The sequence below is a fragment of the Cryptomeria japonica genome, chromosome 11 (genome assembly GCF_030272615.1).
Source record: "Cryptomeria japonica chromosome 11, Sugi_1.0, whole genome shotgun sequence".
Classification (NCBI taxonomy): Eukaryota; Viridiplantae; Streptophyta; class Pinopsida; order Cupressales; family Cupressaceae; genus Cryptomeria; species Cryptomeria japonica.
The window spans coordinates 343112351-343125655 of NC_081415.1; positions in this window are offsets into that span (position 1 = coordinate 343112351).

Here is a 13305-nt window from a genome sequence, read left to right on the forward strand (position 1 = left end):
ATGTGAAATGAAAAGCTAATACTATGCTATTGATACTAAAAATGATTTATTTTAACCAAAATGACAATACATGAGTTTGCTATGCTAAATGCTCTCTAAAAATGCCTATAGGTTAAATGCATACAAGTTTTCAGGATCTGGATTATGAAGAAATGAGCTCTATTTATAGGAAAAATGGAGCAATGGATGGTTGAGATTGAGCAATCTCAACAAGGGTCAGGATTGAATGATTTCAAATCCATGTGAGGGCTTTCAACCCAATCTCAGGATGACAAGTGTCAATGTGAGATAGGTTGAGAGGGGAGGGAATAAGCATTAAATGCTTGACATGACTTTGGGAGTTAAAGTCAAGGTTGGTTGAATGAATAAACTCTTTATTCAAAGAATAAAGCTTTTATCCAATGGATAAACTCTTGTGCAAATGTGAAATGGATGAATATGGTCAAAACAATAAATGTTTGGGGAGACAAGTTTGAAATAACTATAAATGGTTATGTAAGAGCCATAAATGGTCATGTAAGAGCCATTAGTGGTCTTGGAAGACTTTGGGGGTTAATTTGTTGAACACACAAAGCATTAAATGTTTTTCAAAGACTTTGGAGTCTTTGAGAAGTGACTCCATTTTGCTTAGGAGTGTAACAATAATTAGGGGATGGATTAGGCTAATTAGGAAGGGGTTAGAAGAATCTAGAAGGGGATTAGATTTTGCAAGTGGATTTGTTGGGTGAGGGAAAATAAGATTTTATTAAAATAAAAATTCATTTATTTCAATAAATGTGTGCAAGTTGCATTTGTAGGAAAATGCAAGTGGGGGGGGATAATGATTTAAATAAATGTTTTATTTAATTTATTTAAAAGAGGAAAAAGGGGATTTAATTAAATAAATAGATTTTATTTATTTAATTGAGTGGCATTGAATAATGAATTAATTAAAATAAATTGAATAATTTATTTAATTAATAGAAGAATGTTTGGGGATGAATTAATTAAATATTAATTTAATTAACTGGTGGCTAGTCGATTTTTAATCAAATAAATAGCGTTTATTTATTTAATTAGGCTGGACAGATTTGTGTGACTACATTTGCCCCTCTTTGAGACGGTGTGGTTTATCGCGTCGTTTCAAAGAAAGAAAAACTGGTGTGAAGAAAATGCCCCATAAAATGTAATTTTAATGGGTGGTATGCCCCCTCGAGAGATGGGCCGAAAAAATTTTGAAAAATCGGGCAATCTCTCGAAAAAGAATGAAAATTGGCACGGTGGTAGAAGAGAAGAAGTTAGGCATACAGGTAAAAAATAGAAGTTCACGAAGGAAAAATGCAGAAATGGGGGGCTCGGGAAGTTCACGGAGGAAAAATGCAGAAATGGGGGGCTCGAGAAGTTCACGGGGACCACGGCGATGAGCGGGGGGAAGTTACGGTGACAGCGAAGGGTATAAATGGGGTGAAAGGGGTGAAAACAAGATCATTTGTGACCACGACCATTTGGAAATCAGAGCTTTGATAGGGACATTTTGGAGAAGCGAGCAGCAGTCAGGATGCCGATTTCAATCACCGAGCACATATTTGAACGAGTTCGACGGTTCCAGCACCCAGACGACTATGGACCAGCGGTACGCAAATTCAAAATTTTAATTTTTAGGCATTTTGGATAGGTTTTTAGCTGAGTCCAAGTCAAGTCGGAGCAAGGGCGTTGGAACTACGGTTTTGGCGCTTTTGCTCCATAAACTAGCGCTATTGCGTCGCAATGGCGCTATTGACCCATTGTTTGAGCGCTTTTGGTTTGATATAGTGCTATTGTATGCAAGTTTTAGCGCTTTTGCTAAATAAGTGCTATTGATGGCTTAATTGAGCACTATTGAGTTCAAGTAGCGCTACTGTGTAGTTGTTTTAGCGTTGTTGCAGTTTGAGCGCTTTTGAATAGCTGATTGAGCGCTTTTGTCAAGGTTGTAGCGCTATTGTTGAGAAACTAGCGCTTTTGTTGGTAAAATAACGCTTTTGCCTTAGGATAAAGAGATGCCCCAATGTGGATGAAGATTAATCTCCCGATGTCAATGATGGATGGATGGCGAGGTGAAGTGGGAGTTGTTTTGAACCATAGCAGCCTGATGAGACTTAGGTCATTTGTTAGGATAAATGTTCGTTGAAGTCTAGGTGGCCATGATTGCTTACCTGTTGAGACCTGAAGATACTTGATCAAAGTATCTGTTGATAGTCTGGGTTTAAACTTAAGAAAGTTTGAAAACAAAATAACTGATGGTGATTGATGAACGTCCATGTGCAGGAGGAACTGCGCGTGTTGAAGTTACGTGAGCGACATCTTGCGACACAGGGGTTGCGAGATCGATTGACACAGGCGGAGATAGACTGCATTGTCGCGACTAGTTTATATGAGGTGATACACATGCCCGTGATTCATATGAATCACGGATTGATCACAGCACTAGCAGAGCGGTGGCACAGCGAGACGTGCACCTTTCATTTGGCACAGGGGGAGATGCAGAGTCAGCGGAGAGGGAGAGGTGGACTGCCTCTACAGATATCACAGGGACCATTGATACCGGGAGGAGTTCAGCTGAGTGGGAGGGGGATGGAGAGAGAGATCCCGATGGACAGAGGGGAGGGGACTACTGGAGAGGGTGGTGCAGGGGAGGCAGCTATGGATACCGAGGAGGGAGCCACTGGAGATCTGCGGGATCACATGATAGTACGCTTGCAGACGCGGATAGAGGATTTGGAGGCGGAGGTGGCAGCTAGGGATGTGCAGCTATTTGCACGGGAGTCAGAACTGACGGTGGTGCTGCGGGAGAGAGATAGTGCAGTGGAGAGATTGGCGGAGCTGCAGGAGAGAGTGCGGATTGGAGTAGAAGCACAGGGGCCTACGGGGGAGGTGATGAGGGAGGTGCAACGAGCGCAGGCGGAGATAGAGTACTGGTGGGGTTTATATGAGCAGGTGGTGCCAGTTAGTCAGCGAGCTCTTAGCTATTCGCAGATGCGGCAGGCCAGATCAGAGTGATCGCAGAGGGTGCAGAGCAGTGGGGGTGTGATGGGTCCGCTGCGGAGGGAGAGATCAGGGGATGCAGGAGGGAGTGGTGGTTCGATGAGGCCTCCACGGAGAGATGGATCAGGTGGTTGGGGTACCAGTGGTGGAGCAGGTGGAGGTGTTGGGACAGCATCTAGCCAGAGTGGCATTTGAGAGAGCATTTTTGCATGCATATATGTATTGTATCATTGTTTTTATTCTTTGGACTGTATCTTGGATGGCTCTTGGTAGCCAATTTTGTAGACTTCATTGTACTCTGATATATGAGATGAGATATATATGAGGAGATCCCATATTTTGATGATATGCAGTTGATTATGTATGGATGTTTATGCAGGATGATGAGTTATGGCTTAGATGGATATGTGTATATGTATGCATTTGATGAGATGTTTCTTATATGCATGGTTTTATGATGATTTATGATGTTGAATACAGACATATGAATGCAGGTTTGTATATGTATGATTTGTTTTGATTTTTGATGTAATGCTTTTATGTATGTAATGCCATGATGATGATGTATGCTTATGATGATTTATGAATAGGATTTTGGTGTTTCCTATTTTGATATAATGATGAGATGATTTATGTGATGATGTTAATGCAATGGTTGAATGAATGATGTTATGTATGGATATGCATCTAGATGTTTTTAGATGAATGTAAGATGGATAAACAAAATGTAAAGTACAAATGTTTATATGATAATGTTTTAAATGAATGCATATGTATAATGGATATATAGAAAATGGTATGAACCAATGTGTTTTGGAAACAAATGGATTTATGATTCTAAATGCTTAAATATGATGTAAGTACAAATGATAATGTGATGATACTATAACTTATGTTTTAATAACTCCACCTTAATGCAATTAAAAAGAGGATAATGAATGCAATGTGAATGAATCCTAAAATGAGCATAATAAGATACTTAGTAATGAATGAATGAATGCTTTTTTTCACTAAATGGATAAATGAATGTATACAATAATAAATGATAACGGATAATAAAATGATAGTGGATAACTGACACTTAAAGGAATGCATAGTAAATGGCTTAATATAATCAAAGACAATTTGATCCCATGAATGAATCTAATTATTTATGATTGATGCAATGATGCAAAATGATTTAATGAAAAAATTAATGTCAAAAATGAACTATATGCAATGTTAAGTTAAAAATGACATGAATGTACTTAATGCAAGATGCAACTAAATGCGATGATGATATGACCATGAGGAATGCAAGGTTTGTAAGACTTTGCATGATGCATTGATGATGTATCAGAGTACTCGGTCGTGATTGTTTTCACTTTTGCATATAAATCCTATATATGAATGAGTGAATGGATGGGTGATATGCAACGGAATGCAATATATAAACAGATGAGATGAAATGACGATCCATAGTGCTCTATTTTCATCATTGAGCTTTAAAATGTTGGAAGAGAATACAAGCATCTTGACATAATGATTCAAGATGACCGGAGTATTTCTTACATGGATTTTAATATAGCAAGTTAATACAAACAACTTGATATAAGGGTCAAGTCGACTTGAGTATTGCTTGCGGAACAGACAAGGATTATCTCCGTTCATGCATGACTTGGATCGTCCTCCTTGATCTTAGGTTGATCATATCCTGAGACAAGTGCATACCGTACTAAGAGATAAAAACCTTTATCCAATTTGGATGAGGTAGGAGGAACCAAAGGAAGAGCATTGTACCTGCAAACAAACAGTATATACATAAAGAATAAAGAATATGGATCCTTGGTAATGGTTCATGCCCATATGGTCGAGGTATACGCTGTAGTCAGCAAGCCGTAGTGATCTATGACTGTATTTGGCATAAGATCACGTAGCTTGGTGAACTTCCCACGTAGACACCATTAGTACATGCCCCAGAACTTCATCGGAAATAATGCACAAACGATACAAAACAATACTGAAAGATCCCGATACAGATAAATGAATGATTGTACTCACAAAGCAACCAAGTATTTGATAGCTTAACATAATTTTCTTGTCAAAGAAAACGTCACTTTTTGTCTTTGTTTTGGTAAGGAAGGATGCATCCTTGTTGAAGACAGTTTTGAGTGTTGATGTTGATTGTGTGGTTTGATTGGTAAATGGTCATCGTGTGAGTATTATGTCAATGTTTGTTTTAGTATCTGCATGGATGAGTATGTACAAGGTGTTGTCATGTTTTTGTGTGATTTTCGATGTTTTCTGATGTTTTTGGATTTTGAAAGACAGTTTTTGAATGTTTTTGGATTTTGTGAGACAGTTTTGAATGTTTTTGGATTTTGTGAGACAGTTTTGAATGTTTTTGGTATTTTGATGATTGCTTGAATGAAGAACTTAATGAATCATAAGACAATGTAGAATCCACTTCCATCAATAGGTTAAAGGCATTGCCCCCATTTTTAGACATGACTATAAAAAAGCGGGATGCAAGATGTATGGAGTACTATCATAATTGCAGATGAATAACAAGCCATGGTTTTGGATGGATGGATGTATATATGAAGTAGATGTCATCGCAACAAGTCTGAAAGACAATGGAGCCATAGCCTTTACGAGTGGCGCCTGTTTGCCAGGTTTTCACCATCGTACTTACCCAAGGTGCCACCAGAGTGGTTGTTCACCGTTTGGATGCATGATTTTTCTTGACTTTTTTGAATTTTTTTGTGTTTTCTTCATGTCGGGTTCACCAAATGATGTCCAAAAATTGACAAGGTTAGTCTAAGATAAATAACACAAAAGACACAAGAAAATCATTAGTGTTAGTCAATCAAAAACTAATCTAAACAGGCATATCAAGAGAGACACTAAAAACATTAAAGCATATTTAACCAAAGAAGCAAATATGATGAGGCATCTCCAAATACCTCTTAACATGCTCTTAGCTCTTTCTCCCTTGTTCCTCTCCTCTCCAAGTTCCAAAATAGTGTAGCTCTCAGCAGCTTTTTGCACTATGGATGCTTATGGAGGATTGAGATTGTAGTATTGTGCTCCAAATGTGAAATGAAAAGCTAATACTATGCTATTGATACTAAAAATGATTTATTTTCACCAAAATGACAATACATGAGTTTGCTATGCTAAATGCTCTCTAAAAATGCCTATAGGTTAAATGCATACAAGTTTTCAGGATCTGGATTATGAAGAAATGGGCTCTATTTATAGGAAAAATGGAGCAATGGATGGTTGAGATTGAGCAATCTCAACAAGGGTCAGGATTGAATGATTTCAAATCCATGTGAGGGCTTTCAACCCAATCTCAGGATGACAAGTGTCAATGTGAGATAGGTTGAGAGGGGAGGGAATAAGCATTAAATGCTTGACATGACTTTGGGAGTTAAAGTCAAGGTTGGTTGAATGAATAAACTCTTTATTCAAAGAATAAAGCTTTTATCCAATGGATAAACTCTTGTGCAAATGTGAAATGGATGAATATGGTCAAAACAATAAATGTTTGGGGAAACAAGTTTGAAATAACTATAAATGGTTATGTAAGAGCCATAAATGGTCATGTAAGAGCCATTAGTGGTCTTGGAAGACTTTGGGGGTTAATTTGTTGAACACACAAAGCATTAAATGTTTTTCAAAGACTTTGGAGTCTTTGAGAAGTGACTCCATTTTGCTTAGGAGTGTGACAATAATTAGGGGATGGATTAGGCTAATTAGGAAGGGGTTAGAAGAATCTAGAAGGGGATTAGATTTTGCAAGTGGATTTGGTGGGTGAGGGAAAATAGAATTTTATTAAAATAAAAATTCATTTATTTCAATAAATGTGTGCAAGTTGCATTTGTAGGAAAATGCAAGTGGGGGGGGATAATGATTTAAATAAATGTTTTATTTAATTTATTTAAAAGAGGAAAAAGGGGATTTAATTAAATAAATAGGTTTTATTTATTTAATTGATTGGCATTGAATAATGAATTAATTAAAATAAATTGAATAATTTATTTAATTAATAGAAGAATGTTTGGGAATGAATTAATTAAATATTAATTTAATTAAATGGTGGCTAGTGGATTTTTAATCAAATAAATAGCGTTTATTTATTTAATTAGGCTGGACAGATTTGTGTGACTACAATAACTAACAAGATGGCATACAAAACATATACATCCAAGCCTTTATTTAGTATTTCATAATACATATGAGAAAGGAAGTTCTTGATAATTTCTTTTCACACCATTGCTGAAACAAATATTTGTCTGCAATTTTTCTTTCCTACTAATTTAGTCCTAGAGATCAATTTTCACAAATTAAGCAACCATGAAACAAAACTGAAAAATATGCAACAGATAATTTGCAACATCTAATAAATACTTGATCCAGCAACAATAGTCGGAAGCACTAAAACTTAATTCTCATTTCTATCTCTTGTTGAATATGTTAGAGTAAAAGGTATTAGTTTACTTAATTAATTAAATCATATTGATTTAATAATTAAGTCACCTTTTCTCTATTTCACTTAAGCTAAATTTAGGAAGCTAAACTTAAGAATATTAATAATTAATTTATTATTAATTATTAATTGCTTTTAAGGTTTTCCCTTTTTAGGTTTGATCTCCTTTTATAAGGATTGATCCCTTTTGTAATTCATTATCTGATTATCATTATTGCATTCTTTTGCTCTAGGTTTTCAAAGAAACCTTTGTATTTTGTGGATCTTTCATTGTTGTGACAAGTTATTTGCATACAGGTGTTCATTGGGTTCTATGAGGTTGTATTCTACAACTTTAACATAGTATCAGAGCTTTAGACCTGAGGCTTTCTTGTTCTTCAAATTGGGAGATTCTACCTGTAACAGGTCTTCTGTGTAATTTGGATTGATTTGGACCTCACCATTGAATATGGCACGTGTCAAATAGTCAAGATTGGCCTTCTATTTGTCAATTTCTTATTCACAAGGCCAGATCTGTGAGGGTTTGAAAATTCAACTTTTTTTGTGATCTAGGGGGCACCTATTTTTTGGAGTAGTTTGGTCCCAAAATGACCTCACAGTTGGCTTCAGGTGGCTGATTCCATGAATTTTGATATATAATTCGATATATTTGAACATCGTTGACTTCTGAGGCAAAAAACAATTACCTGTACGGTCGTACCACCGATTGTGCCCGCATTTCGAAAAAAAATTAGGTATTTATCATTTTTTTTAGTTGGGGTTTTTTGTTTTTCAAAAAAAAAAAAAATTAAAATTGATAAACAAAAACAATGTAAAAAAAAAGTTTTTAAAAATACCCATACGGACTGCAGGCCCTCGCCACCTCCCTTTCTAGCGGCCATTTCACGGCACCAGCAGCCCCCTCCATGCCGGCGACTTTTTCTAGCGCCGACAACTTTTCCAGCACTAGCGGTTTTTCCAGCCCCGACCACCGTTTTTTGGCGACGTCGCCAATTTCCAGCAGTAGCCAATGTTTTATGACGGGTTTCCGGTAGGGAGACATATTTTTCAGGCGATTTTTTGTCCGACAGAATTCTTTTTCTGGGAACTTTTTTTCAGGCAAAGGATTTTTTCAGGCCACAAGGGAATGTTCTCAGAATATTTTGATGACGTCAGCAAGTACGAACATCAGGGAATGGCCCTCTTTGTGCCCTAAAAGAGGGGTTTTTTTCTTTTAGCCATAACTTGGGCATACGATATTGTTTTTTGGAAAACGAGATATCGTCGGAAAGTTGGTTTAATCTACTTTCTAGATTTGTGGGTTTCATCACCTAGTTTTGTTGTTGTTAGATTCTACAGCAATTTGAAGTCAGAGGTGTTGTTTTCAGTCCCGAGCTCATAACTTTTCACCAGTTTCTCTGTTTTTCGCGATTCCAACGGCATTAGGATAGTGTTTCAAATTTCTTCATAGCCATCCATGCACTTTTTCTAGATTGTACTCCAGATACATTTTATTCAGTTTTTTTGTGTTTTCACACTGGTGAATTACTTGGACATATGAGCTCATGGAAACTTCTAGTTTGCGTGGGATGACTCGTTTATGGTTGCTCTTCATGTATTTCCGGTCTTGTGTCTTTTTTTGACATTCTGAACTTTCATTGTAAGCACTTATGATTTTGTAAACGCACTGAGATAAAGTGCCTCTGTATAGCACATGTATTATGGGATCTTGCACATCAGTTTTGTGCCTTATTGTACTCGCACTATGATATAAAGTGTCATGGGTGTTTGATGTTTTTCTTTGTTTGCCTTCATACCTTTCTCATGCGTGTGTGCCTTGGTTTGCACACCCTTTGTATTTGCTTGTACTTTCATGTCTACACGGTTAGATGTTCTTGGTTCTTCTTCATGCACTACATTATGGCTTTCAGATTCAATGTACATGTCATACATCTCCCTTGTTAGCATTATGGGGGGTTTCTACTCTTGGTGCTAATGCTTCCTTGGTTTCGCGTTGGAGTGAGCTATGTATTCACTATTTGTTCCTATGTACTAGGCGGATGCAGCGGCTAGTTACCCATGCATTTCGATGAGATGGAATACTTACCATATGGACACTCTTGCATTCCTATTTCTGGAGGTGACCTTCCATTTTTTATTTGATCAGCTCTTCAGACTATTGGTACTTGTGCCATCTATATCTTCGGGTTCCAAATGTTTTGTCTGTGTTTGCCATCTAATTCGAATTCGAGTAGCGTCATTGAGGCACTCATGCAAATTCATGTCTTCTTGATCCTGATCATCTCTTGTTTCAGAGGAGGTTTTTATTTCAGCATCTTAGCAGTCTTTCTACGACAGTGTTTGCAGCTTCTTTGTGCTTCAATGATTCTCCATGCTCGTCTTTTATTCCTATCTTTTGGAACATTCTTGTTTGGAGACTTCTTAGTCCTTCACTTGAGCTTTCATCTCTTCTTGGAGAGGAGTTTTTTTCCCACTGGGTCTTCTCCTTTTTCTCCATTTTACAGAGATTTCATTGTACTTGGGTACCTCATCAAGCCTTATTGTTGGGACCCATTTTTAGCTTTCTAGCATCTAGTTCTTAGTTTTTTTTTAGCTTCTCCCTAACTTCATTTTAAGCGGGGGTGTTGGAGTAACTTAATTAATTAAATCATATTGATTTAATAATTAAGTCACCTTTTCTCTATTTCACTTAAGCTAAATTTAGGAAGCTAAACTTAGGACTATTAATAATAATTTATTATTAATTATTAATTGCTTTTAGGGTTTTCCCTTTTTAGGTTTGATCTCCTTTTATTAGGATTGATCCGTTTTGTAATTCATTATCTAATTATCATTATTGTGTTCTTTTGCTCTAGGTTTTCAAAGAAATCTTTGTATTTTGTGAATCGTCCATTGTTGTGACAAGTTATTTGCATACAGGTGTTCACTAGGTTCTGTGAGATTGTATTTCACAACTTTAACAGAATATCTCATACAACTGAGAGGGGGGGGTTAATCAGTTTTCAACTAAAATCTTTTACTTATTCCACAAAAATAAATTCGGTAAACAAACTTTTAATTACTTAATCATAAGAAGATATAAGCATGAAAAAGCACACACATGAAACATACACAAGAAACACTAGAATTTATGTGAAAAAACCCAAGAAGGGAAAAACCACGAAGAATGCTAATTTTCAATTATGAAACACTTGTTAGGGTAACATCGGTTAAGGTGATTTTTACAAAGGGTGGCTCACTACCAGAATAATCACTGCAAGTGGGCTCATTGCTTAGCTAAAATTGTCTGAAAGAAGGGCTCACTGCCTAGAAGAAGGAAAAAGAAAAAGAAAGAATCCACCACTGAAGCACAACAGTCACAACGTTGCAATGTTGAAAGAAACCTTTGGCTCACTGCCTCCAATACCAAACAGCAATAGCACACAACCACACTGCTCAATCACAACTTCACATAACCTCGCACAAATTTGCACCAACAGCAAATTAGATCTTTTTAAATCCACTTGCTTCTATATCTTCTTCATTACAATAATCCTTTATTTATACTAATCTCTAAAATAAGAAACTTCCCAAGTTGGCCAAAAACAACTCACTGGAACACAATTTGGAATAGGTCTACACTAAACATTCCCACGGTGGAAAGGAATGAGAAGTGGACCACACCACAATACACTGCATCGATCAAAATAACACGTTATCTATACGCTACAATCACCAGAGCAAAAACAAAAACATTCAAGGTCGACCAGACCCAGAATGAACATATCCACAACCACGACTTCGGAGCACATCATCACATCCCAAATCAAAATATTAAAGATAAAGATATGAACAACATAAATCCAAAATATTATTATCAGAAATAGAAATGCAAAGAAATGTGGAGCACTACAAATTTTGTCAAATATAGCCATCATTGAACACACTTTCGGAGCACCAAATCATAAGCATGACATCCCAAAGCAACTTCCAACAACATACCAAAACCTTATGATTACAACTGCACCATATCAAAACTGTGAAGCATAAATCAATCACTGAAACACAGAATCGGTACCTTAACATCAATGACAACCATACTGACACATTATCAACTTCACATTTGAAACAATCCCCCCCTTTGTCATTGATGGCAACATTCATCAATGACAAACACAAATTCAGATTCATAACTCATATTTCCCACAAACATCTCCAAACTCTCTAGTCAAACTCTCCAATCTCTCCCCCTTTGACATCGAAGACAAAGGTGAGCAACAACTCAACATATGTAACCATCTTCAGATTCCACACAGCTCCCCCTAAGAGGAAGCCCCAATCATTAGTCCATACTAAAATATGCATGACGTTCCCTAGACTAATGGACTGCTAAATGCACTGGTTCAAATTAGGAAGGAGTAATACCCCCAACTTTTGTCGGAGATACTCAAAAGTATCTTTGCACAAAGCCTTCATAAATATATCTACAACCTGCTCTTTTGTAGGAACGTACTCAATTTTTACTTCATTGTCCAACACCTTTTCCCTTAAGAAGTGATACCGAATAGAGATATGTTTTGTTTTGGAATGCAGTACCGAATTCTTACATATATTTATCGCACTTGTATTATCACACATGATTGTGATCGGTACATCAAAAATCACACCAATATCCTTCAATGTTTGTTTCATCCAAAATATCTGAGTGCAACATGATGCGGCTGCAAAGCACTCATCTTTTGTGGTTGATAAAGACATATTCTTGCTTTTTACTTAACCAAGCAACTAACTAGGAGCCAAAGAAAAATGATACACCACTAGTACTCTTCCCGTCGTCAACACTTCCTGCCCAATCTGCATCAGTATAAGATTTTAGAGTAAAATTTGATCTTTTGGAATACCAAAAATCAAAATCTTATGTACCTTTCAAATATTTGAAAATTCTCTTTTCTGTAACAACACGTGACTCTTTTGGATCTTGTTGAAATCTAGTTGCAAGACAAACAACATACATGATGTCTGGTCTGGTAGAAGTCGGTATAACAGTCCTTCAATCATTGATTTGTACTTGCTTGCATCAGTCTTAAGAGATTAATCATCATTAGTCAACTTGCATCCAGTTGTCATAAGAGTACATACCGGCTTAAAATTCTCCAATCCAAACTTTTTCAACAACTCTCTTAACATATTTTGACTGAGAAATAAATATACCTTTATTGTTTTGATTCACTTGCAATCCAAGAAAGAAATTCAACTCACCAATCATAGACATTTCAATTTTTTTTTGCATTTCACCAACAAACTTCTTGCGCATGTCATCATTTCCTCCAAAAATTATGTCATCCACATATACAACAACAATTAGTATCTTATTTGATTCAACTTTAAAATAAATATTGTTGTCAGCGGACCCTTTTTGAAATCTTTGATTCAACAAATACTTGTCTAGCCTTCCATACCAAACTCTAAGTGCTTGCTTCAACCCATACAATGTCTTCTTCAATCTGCAAACAATATCCAAATCATCTGACAACTTAAAACCTTCTAGTTACTTAGTGTAGACTTCTTCTTTTAGTTCCCCATTCAAAAATGTTGACTTCACATCCATCTGATAAACTTTGAAATCTTTACATGCTACGAAAGCTAAAAACATCCTAATAGCTTCCACTCGGGCAACAAAAGCATAAGTCTCTTCAAAATATGTCTTCAACCTAAGTGTAACCTTTGCATACCAATCTTGTCTTGTTTCTTACAACACGTCCATCTTCATCCAACTTATTCTGGAACACCCACTTTGTTTCAATGACATTCTTATCTGTCGATCTGGGGACTAATTCCCAAGTCTGATTCTT